Source organism: Bidens hawaiensis, unplaced genomic scaffold (assembly GCF_021521415.1).
Source record: "Bidens hawaiensis isolate Kalapana, Puna unplaced genomic scaffold, B.hawaiensis_p1.1 tig00002977_1, whole genome shotgun sequence".
In the NCBI taxonomy this organism is placed as follows: Eukaryota; Viridiplantae; Streptophyta; class Magnoliopsida; order Asterales; family Asteraceae; genus Bidens; species Bidens hawaiensis.
Genome location: NW_027491160.1, coordinates 2359578 through 2372840, shown reverse-complemented (window position 1 = coordinate 2372840; position 13263 = coordinate 2359578).

Genomic DNA, 13263 nt, shown 5'->3' with positions numbered 1-13263 from the left:
CCACCTGAGCACGCTTAACTGTGAAGCTCTCCTCTCGTCCACTATCATTAAGCCCAAAACACGTTGGTTATTTAAGAGGCGGGACATTTATTTATGAACCAAGGATCTCTCCTGTGAACGGCCGATGTGGGATTTGCTTAGGGTGTTACAAAAAAACTTGTAACATCCGGCCCCTCGCACCACCAATATTGTCTGCTTTGCCCACGAAGAGCTCACGGATTTGTTTTTGGTTGCCCAGGTGGAGACTTCCCAGGCGGTCACCCATCCTGCTACTCTACTTCCAACTGAGCACGCTTAACTGTGGAGCTCTCCTCTCATCCACTACCATTAAGCCCAAAACGCGTTGGTGATTTAAGAGGCGGGACATTTACTTATGAACCAAGGATATCTCCTGTGAACGGCCGATGTGGGATTTGCCTAGGGTGTTACAAACACCCCCCCCCCCTTTGGACTCATCGTCCTCGATGAGGTTTGCCCCACCATCCAATCCAGGATGTGGGACGCCTAAAGTGTACCTCGCGACAACCCACGGGGACTCACCGTCTCTAATGAGGTTTGCCCCACCATCCTAAACGGCACAAGAGTAGATCTGATACCCCTTGTAAAATCTGGCCCCTCGCACCACCAATATTGTCCGTTTTATCCACGAAGAGCTCACGGATTTGTTTTTGGTTGCCCAGGTGGAGACTTCCTAGGAGGTTACCCATCCTACTACTACTCTTACCGGAGCACGATTAACTGTGGCGCTCTCCTCTCGTCCACTACCATTAAGCTCAAAACGCGTTGGTGATTAAGAGGCAGGACATTTACTTATGAACCAGGGATATCTCTTGTGAACGGCCGATGTGGGATTTGCCTAGGGTGTTACAACATAATACACATCATGAATCGTTTTCAGATAGATAAACGTATATAAACATGTTTTTCACCCCAAAAGTTCGTAAAACAGTTTAAAAAGAAGGGTAATGAAACTCATCTTATAGTAGTGTACTCAGCACAATATAGGTTTGTAGCTTGTATAGCTCGTTACAACTCGATTCCTATAATCGGTATTATATATTTAATATTTTAATTTTAATATAGCCTCCATATTGAATCGGGGTGTATATCTAGTCTAGGTACAGCTGTCATGCCTAGAACATGTCAGTAGTCTTTGATTGTGATGTTGTTCAATGCCTAATGTTCAAAATCGAACTTTGCTCTGTTTCCTCGTTTCACGTGCTGTGCGAAGTTGGTCGTTTACGCGTTTCAAAAATAGGTAAGATCACACAAACTTGAGTAAGCATGTCGGTTGATAAAATGATTCAATTTTTAAAGAAAATCAAAGTTTTGTGTTTGAATTCGCTACAGGGCTCATTTCCGTTTTATGCATTCTGGTTGGGAGAAAACGAGTACAATTCATCCGAATTGTCAGAATTTCTCACAAAATGTTCGGTTGTACTCAATTAACCCAAAAATATGATTACCACTCTTGATGTTCAGAAATTCCAGCGGGTTCGTTAATCCAAATCTGCCGGTTTTTATCAGAATTATATTTGTTTAACTTTCAAATTAGCACAACTAATTATCTGTTCACCGTTAGTTTACGAAAATTTATACACTCACTAATTAATTTTTTTAGATTTATATAAAAATAGTTTTGAAACTATTTACTTATTCATTAATTTATAAAAATTCATTTTATATGCTATTTTTAACATGTAAATTGTCCGTTTATACCAAACGATTTCCAAAAATTCCGATAAATTTTCAGAGTGATCCAGATGACTTCTAAAATTCCATGTAAAATTTCCAGAACTCAAAAATTTTGCTAAATTACCTTTTTAAGCCATAAACAATCATTAAAACCCGAATACGCGCGAATCCAGAAATAATAGCTAGGTTTTCCAATTGGCCCCAAAATTTATATGTGACCTAACGATGCATTGCTTAAGTTCCACAAAATTTTATAACTTTTCAAGCAGTGTAACTATTTTTCCCAAATAAACCCTAACAAACGATAATAAAATCTCCAAATGTTCTCAGATTATCGAAAAATTCCCAAATTTGGACAGGGACTCACTTATATGATCCTTGATGTCTCTTCAAAATTTCAAAGGCTAAAAACAAGCACGTCACAATCTAATCCTAAGCAACCCTTAAACGAGTGTTTTAGGTGGTACATTTGCGTTTTTCAATTGATTAATCCCTTTTCCCGCCTTTCCGGGTTCTTGGCTATCTATCTAGTGTATCTACAGGCCATGTATTACAAAACCAAGCATAGAACATCGATCATCCAGCATTGAAACAAAGGGTTTTGGTTAGGGTTTCAAACCGAGTTTTTGAACCGTAAAAACGCAATTTAAACCTACAAATCTGTGTTTTCGGCCAAAAAAGTGTTTCATTATGATTTCTAACCATATCAGGATCAAAAGATGTTTTTGGATCATTTTGAAAGTTTTTACATGTTTAATCATGGTTTTTACTAATCAAACTATAATCTTATGTATTTAGATATGTTGAATCAAGCCAAAAATCATCAAAATCAAGTGTTTACCTTTGATGTTTTGCTGGAAAAGAGAGGTTAAAAGCTGGTCCAAAAGCTACTTGAGATATTTTGGTAAAAGAAATCAAGGTTGGAGGCATAAATGTGAAAAATCACAAGGGGGGTGGTTGGGGGGGGGGGGGTTCCCTCTATGGCGGCCGCCAACTGGGGGGGGGGGGGCCTTGGGCCCCAAATATGACTATTTACCTTGTTTTGCATGCCATAAGCAAAATCCCGAGCCCAAATTAATTTCAGGTTCGATTTTTGGCAAGAACAATAGATCGGGTTCGACAAACAGCGTGAAAACGAGTGTTTTCGGCCAAATTTTTGAAATTAAGAAAAACATACCATTTTATTGTAAAAATCTAAAATATTTTCATGAGTTGCTTAAACATCTCAAATAAGTGTTTTGTAAGTCTTTTTATGATACAATGCTTGTTTTGGAACTAGCTTTTGTATTTAAAGTCACAGCGTATTGTTAAACGAGAATCTTTTTGTTTAACTGGTTTGCTATGTACTATGACCATAATTTTAATATGTCAATATACGTATATCACTTATAGATGGCCCTCGGGATACTGGGTCATAACCAGTCTCGTTTGTTTATTCTTTTGTTCGTTACATGATAAACGGTCAATCGTTTATTCGATATGTAAATACTAAGGTATACCTGGTTTTGTCACAAATGTATAATTACCAAGCTCCCTTCGACCCGAAAACAACATGATAGTATTTGGGTGATCGTTGATCGGTTGACTAAATCTGCTCATTTCATACCCATCAAAGAAACGTATTCGATTGATCAGTTGGCACGAATTTATGTGGAAAAGATTGTTTGCCATCATGGAACTCCTTTAACCATTATCTTCGATCAAGATGGTCGCTTTACTTCTCATTTATGGAGGTCACTTCAGTAAGCTTTGGGAACTCGTTCGGATCTCAGTGCTGCCTATCATCCGAAATTCGATGGTCAGTCCGAGCGTACGACTCAAACTCCAGAAGACATGCTTCGCTCTTGTGTCCTATTTTTGGGGGCAATTGGGATTCTCATTTACCGCTCATTTAGTTCTCGTATAATAATAGTTTTCATTCTAGTATTGGAATGACACCTTTCCAAGCTCCCTATAGTCGCAAATGTCGTTCTCCAATTTGTTGGAACGAAGTCAGGGAATCTCAAATTACCTGTCCGGAATTGGTTCAAGAAATGACCTACTGCATTGCTCAAATTCATAAAATCTTATCGCCGCTCGTAGTCGTCAAAAGAGTTATGTGGATAAAAGAAGGAAACCCCTAGAATTCACTATTGGTGATCGAGTTTTTCTTAAATTGTCTCCATGGAAAGGAGTGGTTAGATTTGAAAAGAAAGGAAAGTTATCTACTCATTTTGTTGGTCCTTTTGAAATCCTTGATAGAGTTGGTCTCGTTGCTTATAGACCCACAATTCCTCTCGAACTCTCAAACGTTCATCCGGTGTTTCATGTGTCGCATCTTAAGAAATGTCTTGCCGAGGATAATCTACAAATACCTCTCGATGAAGTTCGTATCGATGAGGCCGTGCATTTTGTTGAAAAAACCCGTTGAGATCATGAACCACACGGACAAAGTCACCAAACGAAGTTGAATATCGTTGGTTAAGGTTCGTTGGGAATCTAAACAAGGCGCATAGTTTACTTGGGAATGTAAAGATCAAATGAAGACAAAGTATCTCATCTTTTCGCTACAGCTAATTCTATAATTTCGGGAAGAAATTCCCAAAAGTAGGGGATACTGTAACATTTTGGAATTTTCGTATTCGTATTTGTTTACCGACTCAGGAATGTACTTCGGATCTTTTGTATCAATAAAAACATGCATTTATTAATATTTAATTGTGTTTAACTTGGTGTATAATTTCATACCTTCAATCATGCCAAATAGCCCTTAGAAACTCTCAAAATCGCTTAAAATGGCTAAAAATGCAATTTTGAAACCTCAGAGACTAAAACTGCCAAAAATCAAAATTCTGGTGAAGCTCTCCCTTCACATAGCGCGAAGCAACGATTCACTTAGAGCGAAGCAGTGCTGAACAGCAGATTTCTTTTTTGATTCTCGTTTAATGCTAAATCCTTCCTTAAACAACCTTAATCACTAAAATTAAGGCCCAAGAAATGTAATTTGATGTGTAAACTTGTCCACATTCATTTCTTTTTAGCAATTCGAAATAATTTGATTGATTTGTGTCGCTTTGGTAATATTTCTTTTATTCGTTTTCCTAAATGAGTTGGTTTTTGATTTGTAAGTCTTACCTCTGCATAACTAAAACACATCCTAAACCCTATTCTCCTCTGTATTCTCTCTGCCTCCACCGAAATTCTTAACCACCATTGGAGATTCAAATGTTTTCATCATAAAAAAACAAGCTACCGGATGACTTTCACGTTTTCCGACCTTAGACTCAGTTTTCCTTATCATTCTAGGTACCCTATTTTATTTTGTATAAGTCTCAGGTCTGTTTGGGTTAGATCACTCACCGCGTTAACTTTGCTCGTTTATTATTTCTCTCAGTTTATTCGCTTAATCGTCAAGGTGAAAAATCATTTCCCTCATTTTAGTACTAATTTTGACAACCATTTTTGGGGACTTTTGCGTACCTACATATATTTTATATTATATATACAATTAGCAAACTTGAATATTGTGTGCCGATCAGTTAAATACAAATTGCTTATTTGCTTATTTGTTAACTTTATCACATACGGAGAGGTCCATCATAATCACATTATAGTATGATCATGCGACTGTTATAGTAGCCAAAGCTCGATTTGCTAGGCAATGGTCAACTGACACCAACTAAACTTTATGTATTTGTGAATTTTTGGAATTAATAACTAAATTAGATATTGTCATATTTAAATTGTATGATAGTACCTTGTAAGGTGTGAATCAACGGTTTGCACCCGGCATTTCTGTCGTAGGTTGGGGTGTGACACCCATGAGGCCAGGTGTGACAGCCATTGACTCAAATGATGTGCCCAAATATTTTTATCAGGCTATAAAAGATGACCACTATGACATTTGTCAATTTCGGGTTATTTTATATTTGTATTCTTAATGTAAACCCGACCCGTTTTGTATCCCGAACCTTTCGATATTATCAAAATGATGAATTGTATGTTAAATATTTGTTTTATAGTTGTTGGATAAAAAAACACCCTTTTCGGTTCTTAAAATTCCCCGAAAACGCTCAAAACGAACTCCAGGGACTAAAACTACCAAAATGGAGACTTGAAGGACCCATTTGTAGTTTGTGCTTTCTTGGGTCTATAACCAACCCATTTTCATGAAACACCCTTTATGAAAGACCCATTCAACTTACCCTATATATACACACCCATCTTCTTCATTTGTGCTTGCTCATTTCTTCATTTCTCTCTCAAATTCTTGAATTCTAAGGTTGTTCTTCACAAGCTAATCTTTCATTTTAACTAACTTCTCAATACTTAAAGCTTGATGCTACAACATATATATAATATACACTCCTTGTTTACCTTCGGTCTTTCATTTCTCCGGTCTCGGCCTGTAGAAATGTCGGGCTAGTAAGGCAAGGTTACATGGAGGACTTTGTAGTCCTTGTTTATATATTTAACAAATCTAACCATATAACTTGTTATACTTGCTTAACTTCTACATATTTTAGTTTATTGCTCATATTTGTCAAGTTCCATGGTATTGGGTATGTGGTGACTAGCCTCGGTTTCATCCCGAGTTGAGAACCGAACCAAAAACCGAACTTTTGTTTAAAAGCATTATTGTTAACTCTTGAATGTAAAACTTGAGTATTATTATTTATAAGTTATTTTACAAGTTCCATGGTAATTGGGTATGTGGTAACCATCCTCGGTCTTATTCCGAGTCCAGGACCGAACCAAAAACCGAACTTTTGTTTAAAAGCTTTATTGTTAACTTTTTGAATGTAAAACTTGAGTATTATTATTTATAAGTTATTTTACAAGTTCCATGGTAATTGGGTATGTGGTAACCATCCTCGGTCTTATTCCAAGTCAAGGACCGAACCAAAAACCAAACTAAACCGAGTTCACTCGCTTAAGACACACAAGTGTGTTTTTAGCCACCAAAACTCATATTTTTCTTCAAGATTATATTTTAAATCAATTTTAGTTAATTTCTAAACGTACTTGGCATGTCGGTAACCAACTTGATCTTATAACAAGTTCGAACCGATAAGGTCGTATACTCTCTTAACGAACGTTAAGGTTCTTCACAATAGAACTACATACTTGGTTAAGTCTATTTTGATTTTTATTGAGTTATCTCATAACATTTATTATTTTGGGAAGTTAACTGTGAGCTTGGTCAATTATCAAGTCTCGAACTGACAAACCCGAACACTCGTTTAAACCTCGTTTTGGTATTCTTATAAGCAAAGGTTTTGCAATATCGCATTTTAACCCACATTATTACTTAACATAGGTTGAGTAAAAAAAGAAAAAAACTAATGAATAGAATACCGAGACCCGGTTTTGAGTAAACTTATTTTACAAAACTCGTTTATTTAATTTCTCAAATATTTACATTTTAAATCCTAAACTTTATTTATTTACTTTATTTGTCATGTATTTTATTTTAAACCCTTCCAAGACTACCTACTAACACAAGACCCGTTTAATATAGGTCTTGCTCGTTAAACCGATCTCTCCGATTATTCACGACACTATCTTTCAAGTTACTTGTTAATGTGAGTACTTTTTCATCCCCCGTTCTCCATCTTTCGTTTTGGGGGTGGCATTGCATACTTATTCAAATTCAAATGATTTATACTTGAGTCTTAAACCACAACACGTATTGTATATGCTTACTTAAATAAATGCTCGATTTGGTGTTATATGCTTTATATGATCATGTGCAAATTCTTGAATGTTAAGGCGGGTAGCCTCTTGAATGCTAAGGCGGGTAGCCTCATCAAAGTATGATCATACGTTAATTCCGAGTACATATGGTATCCCCATATAGAAAGGTGTCGTCAATGTATTCTTATTGACGATTTCATTATTGTCGTCAATGTATTCTTATTGACGGTTCGTCAATGTATTCTTATTGACGGTTTTATTTTCTAAATTGTTGCTATTATTTATTGTTTTCATATACTGGTTGTGGATTTCATACTATATACTTATTGTCCAAAACTATGAAAATTGCTCACCAACCTTCGTGTTGACAAACTCTATTTTATGCAATGTTACAGGTTTGATGTTAGCTTGATTGGATTACTTGAAGAAACTTATTATCTTGGCTTTAGGATATTAGAAAATAAAAGAACAAGTTATTTGTTTATCCATCTATTTGGCATTTTGTATGAACAATTGTTGTGTTATTTATGATGATATGGATTTAAATGTGTTGTTTAAATATTGTAACTTTATAATGTCATTGTGCAATGAGCAATCATGTCGCGCCTCGACGTCTCTGCCTTCATTGGTCGGGGTGTGACAACCACTAAATAGAAGCTACGAAAAAAAATACGGGCACTTGAAGAAAATGGCACATGGACTCTTGAAGAATTACCCGAAGGGAAGCACGTTATTGATTCGAAGTGGGTGTATAAAGTTAAAACACAAGCCAAACGGGGAGGTTGAAAGGTTCAATGTGATTCTCGTTGCTAAAGGATTCACTCAAATAGAGGGAATTGATTATCACGACACTTTTGCTCTGGTGGCAAAACTAGTCACTGTTCGAACATTGTTAGATGTCGCAGCAAAAAAGGGATTGGATCATCCACCGACTCGATGTCAACAATGCTTTCCTGCATGGCGATTTGCATGAAAGAGTTTATATGAAAATTCCCCAAGGTTTTTCCAAAGAAAAGGAGACGAGGGTTTGCCGGCTAAGAAAATCCTTATATTGTTTAAAACAGGCGTTTCGGAATTGGTACCAAAAATTTACCCAAGCCCTTCTCTACCTTGGTTACAAACAATCCAAAGCCAATCATTCTCTTTTTACTCGAAAAGGGGGTAACCTTATTATAGCGGCCCTCATATATGTCGATGACGTCATTATGGTGGGCAATGATTCCAAGGGAATAAAAAACACAAAGGACAAGCTGGAAAAACTTTTCAGCATCAAAGACCTTGGAAATCTCAAGTATTTCCTTGGGATTGAAGTGGATCGCACTCCCGAATGTCTTGTTTAAGCCAATGAAAAATATATTGGACATACTTGATGATTATGGTTTGCAAGGGTGTCGCCCTTGCTCTATCCCAGTTAATCACAAGTTAATCAAGGAATAGGACGCACGGAAGGTTGATGCCAACCGACATAGACATATTGTTGGAAGACTTCTATACTTACAAGCCACGCGCCCCGATATTGCCTATACCGTAAATATGTTAAGTCAGTTTGTTTTCGATCCAAGACAACTGATGGTTGGGTAAAAGTTAGTTAGTTTTATATATTAAATAGTTAATTTTAGTTAAATAATCGAATGAACATTGGTACTTCAAGCATTGTTTACATGTTTTCAGGACATTGGAAGCTATGGAGCTTAACGAGGATATGTACGGGCTTGGAATGAAGATCGAGGAGTGAGAGATTGGACGTGCATGCATCACAGGGCAATCAAGAAAAGAAAATAATTAAATCTGAAGTTTTGCATCTTCGCGATACGCGAAGATGCTGGGAAGAACAACTTCGCGATATGCGAAGTTGCAAGAAATCAGGCCCGACTATTTTGTCCTTCGCGATACGCGAAGAAGCAAGCCAGGACATCTTCGCAATACGCGAAGATGCTTAAGTCGGCCAAAAATTTAGGTTTGCCTTATATAAATCCCTTAACCTCCCCATTCGGCTAATTACGACTTCCAGAGGCAAAAGAGGCTTCTTAGGACGATTTCCTACCATTCCAAGGCTTCCGGTTCATCTCGGGTTTGCATGTTCATTAAGATAAGTTATTTAATCGATATGTTGATGCTTGGCTAAGTTCTTTGTTCATTCTAGGGTAGGTTTTTGTGTATTTTAACTTCTGACCAGATTCGTATGCTTAATGTTTATGAGCTTGATTGAGTTATTGCTTTGATCTTGCTTAATTATTGATTGATTATTAAACAATTTGTGTTTGGGATTATTAATTAATACATCAATTGTTTGGTTTTGTTCATCAACATTTAGGGTTTATGCTCTTGTGTCATTGAACTAGTTATCATCAAATCTTGTCTCTTAATTGGTTTTAACAAACATAAGTTGGTAATTAGGTAAACCGAGTTCAATTGTGTCATCAATTTGGTTAGGGTATCGTTTGACTTCACAATCAAACTACCAGGTTTAGTAATTACTGCGTCATCAAGTGAATCAGGGATTAAGTTGAATGTCACATTAACCGAACCTAGAATGAATGCTTTTTATTAATATTGTTTACAAAGTTTTTTAAGTAATAATTAGTTTTAATTAATATTTTTCTAAAAACAAATCGCTTGACATCGTCTGTCCGACTTAGTTTAATAATTAAATTAGTAGTATTATAATTAGCACTTTCCTTGAGTTCCTGTGAAGACGACCTTACTTACCCGTACTTATTATAGGTATTTAAGTCTTTAAAATCAATTGTTTGAGTAGACCACGACAGCCTACGTCAACAACCTCATATGGATGCCATACACAAATTGCTTTGCTATCTTAAAGTCTCACCAAGTAAATGTGTTCTTTTCCCTAAATCGGAGAGCGTTAATCTCACGTCCTATTGTGACTTGGATTGGCTTGGTTGTCAATACACTCGTTGGTCTTGAACCGGATGCTTACTCCTCCTTGAAGGAGCAGCCATTTCATGGAAAACCAAGAAACAATCTGCCGTTTCTTGATCATTTGCTGAAGAAGAATATCGGTCCATTGCCTCAACTGTTAGCGAAGTTTTATGGGTTCGGTGGCTTTTGAAGATTTAGGGCTTCTTCAAACTAGACCAACACCATTGTTTTGTGACAATCAAGCCGCTCGTCATATTGCCAATAATCCCGTCTTCCATGAGCGAATTAAGCATGTTGTAATTGACTGCTATTTTGTTCGGGAAAGAGTCGAATTGCATGAGATTCAACCCGCCAATATTGACACCAAAACGTAGATTCCAGACCTTATAACAAAAAGGTTAGGAGCAGCTCAACTTCAGTTTCTCTTCAGATAAGTTGGGCGCCAAAGACTTGCATGTTTCTACTTGAAGGAGAGTGATGAAATTATTCTTATTAGGTTTCATATGTTTATGTTTGGAAGCGTTCCATGTTTATCACCTTGCTCCTAGTACTTTGTTCAAGGTGATTGTATTGAAAATATTTATTCCATAATATATAAAATACAACAAATGTATTCTCCAAACCATCGTTCTTTAGAAATCTTTCCTCTTTAAGTTATATGAACAAGTTTTGCCTTCTTTTAATTGTTTCTTTCAATGTTTTAAAAACCGTTATTTTACTTGTAACGGATTTGGTTAAAAAATTATACAGCCGGTTGAACCGGAAGGGTTGAATAGTTTACCATGTAATTACATATAAATACAACTTCAACTTAAAAAACAACCCAAAAGTACATTAATAAACATCACACTAAACAATGATCGAGTCAAATGAAAAGTTTGTACTTTATATACCAATTTGATCAACGGCAAAAGGTGTAAAGAAACCAACCTTGGATTTGCATGATAGAAAACTGGTTGTTTTACGAATCGTCATTTACGTCTTACTCGTTTCAATTTTATCTACTAGGTTAAAAGTTATCTTTAAAAATATCGTCACAAAAAAATATTAAAAATCTCTTGGGTTTAAAACCGGTATTTATAAAAAGAACCAGTGATACGATGCTCTAGCAAATTGTCTAAAAATATCGGACTCTAGATACTGGTTGTCTTACCAAAATTCGATATAATCGGTTTAACTGGTCGATACGTACCGGTTTTTAAAAAATTGGTTTATTTACTTCTATTTCTAATTAGTATTCTTGGAACAGTAAACCATTACGTTTCTCCTTATGTTATTATTATTAAATCTCCATCCATTAGTAAACAAACCCCCACAAAATGGATATATTTTATGGACAATTGGTCTTTATATATTCTTTTACATAAAGCACCAATCAAGATGGAAACATGAACTTTTAAAAAGACAAATTTTGAGGTAGCTTTGAATTAATTATTGGTTTTTTCATAGCATTATTAAAATCTGAATTATTGGTTTCATTATTATATTAATATATTAATTAAGGGGCTCTATTGACTTTGTAGTTTGTCCACCCACTGTCGTCGAAAACAAGACTCGCTCGTCTTCTCACTTTTTTCAAACTGATATAATTCTAGTTTATTATTGTTGCAACTAGGTTAAACACATGTATAACATGAGTTGGTTAAAATATATGATGTAAACTATACAATATAAAATAGTTTAGTTTAAATAGTTTGATAAATGAGTAGGATCAATCAAAATATTTAAATCCTTGAATCGTGAAATCAACCTTCAAGAAGTAGTATTAGCGATTTGTGAGGTTTATAACCTAAATCAAAATTAGCATACCTCTGATAAGTTGAAAAAAGAATCTGCTGAACACAATCAATGAAATACGAAAAATAAGATGAACGTGAATTGCAGTGTGTACGACACGAGCTGCACCATTTTAATTATATGAGCTATGACTTTATAAAGCAAAATAACATATTACATTATATAGGAACCAAATTAAGTTACATTTTGTCTCTAAACACATCCTTATGCACAACATTTTATCTAATAATTGATATTTTTATACCATCTCTACCATTTACCCTTGATAATGCAAGTTAACATCAACAGAAACCATCCTTGCAAGTTTTATCGAAAGACTCTATAATTGAAAAGTAAAAAAATTAAATAATTTAGTTAATTTGTGAAAGATTATAAATATTTAAAACCAATTACGGTATTTGTAAATTGAAATATAAAGAAAATATTATGAACCAATGCTTTGCCATTTTAGTGAACTGAATTTTGTTGATCAATAGTATAGAAATATGTGAATTATAAAAAAAATTAATAATATAATAGCTACTATGGTTTGTAAGAATAATTATGGAGAGTAAATACAATAACTTTGCAGATTTCGGTTGATGGTGTTCATAAATTTTTCTGAAGCATCATCATGTACATTCTTTTGGCCGATTTGGATGAGTTCCTACGATAGTTGTCATTATAAATGTTAATTGACCAAATTCACACAATACGGTCAAACTTTTATACCTCGGGTCGGGTGAATGGACGCCTGATATTTTGTTATCCGGTATAACTCACTTATAGTTTCTAGTAAACGCAACCCTCCCGACTAAACTGAAATGATGTTAAAATATTAGTAAATAAAAAGTTTTAAATCAAAATAAAAGGATAATAAAGCTTACCATTCTCTTAAGATATTGATGTACTTGTCTTCATCATTTTTGTCGCGTATAAGAAGCCCGAGAAACAAATAGATAAACATGAATGAATAGATGACAATTAAGTGTACAAAATATTAAGGGTGCCAACCAATTAAATGGTCATTATATTAACTGATAAAGGATTTTATGGTAGGGAAATAAATATTTATTATCGTTTTAATTAGAAAATTAGGAGTTTAAAAGTTGAACAAATATGATGCCACTTGGCACAAAAATAGGCCAGCTAAGTGCCATGTGACACAACTGTTTTGTTTATTAGGATTAGGATTTTGCCTTATTGAATACAAAGTTAGCCAGTTAGAGATGT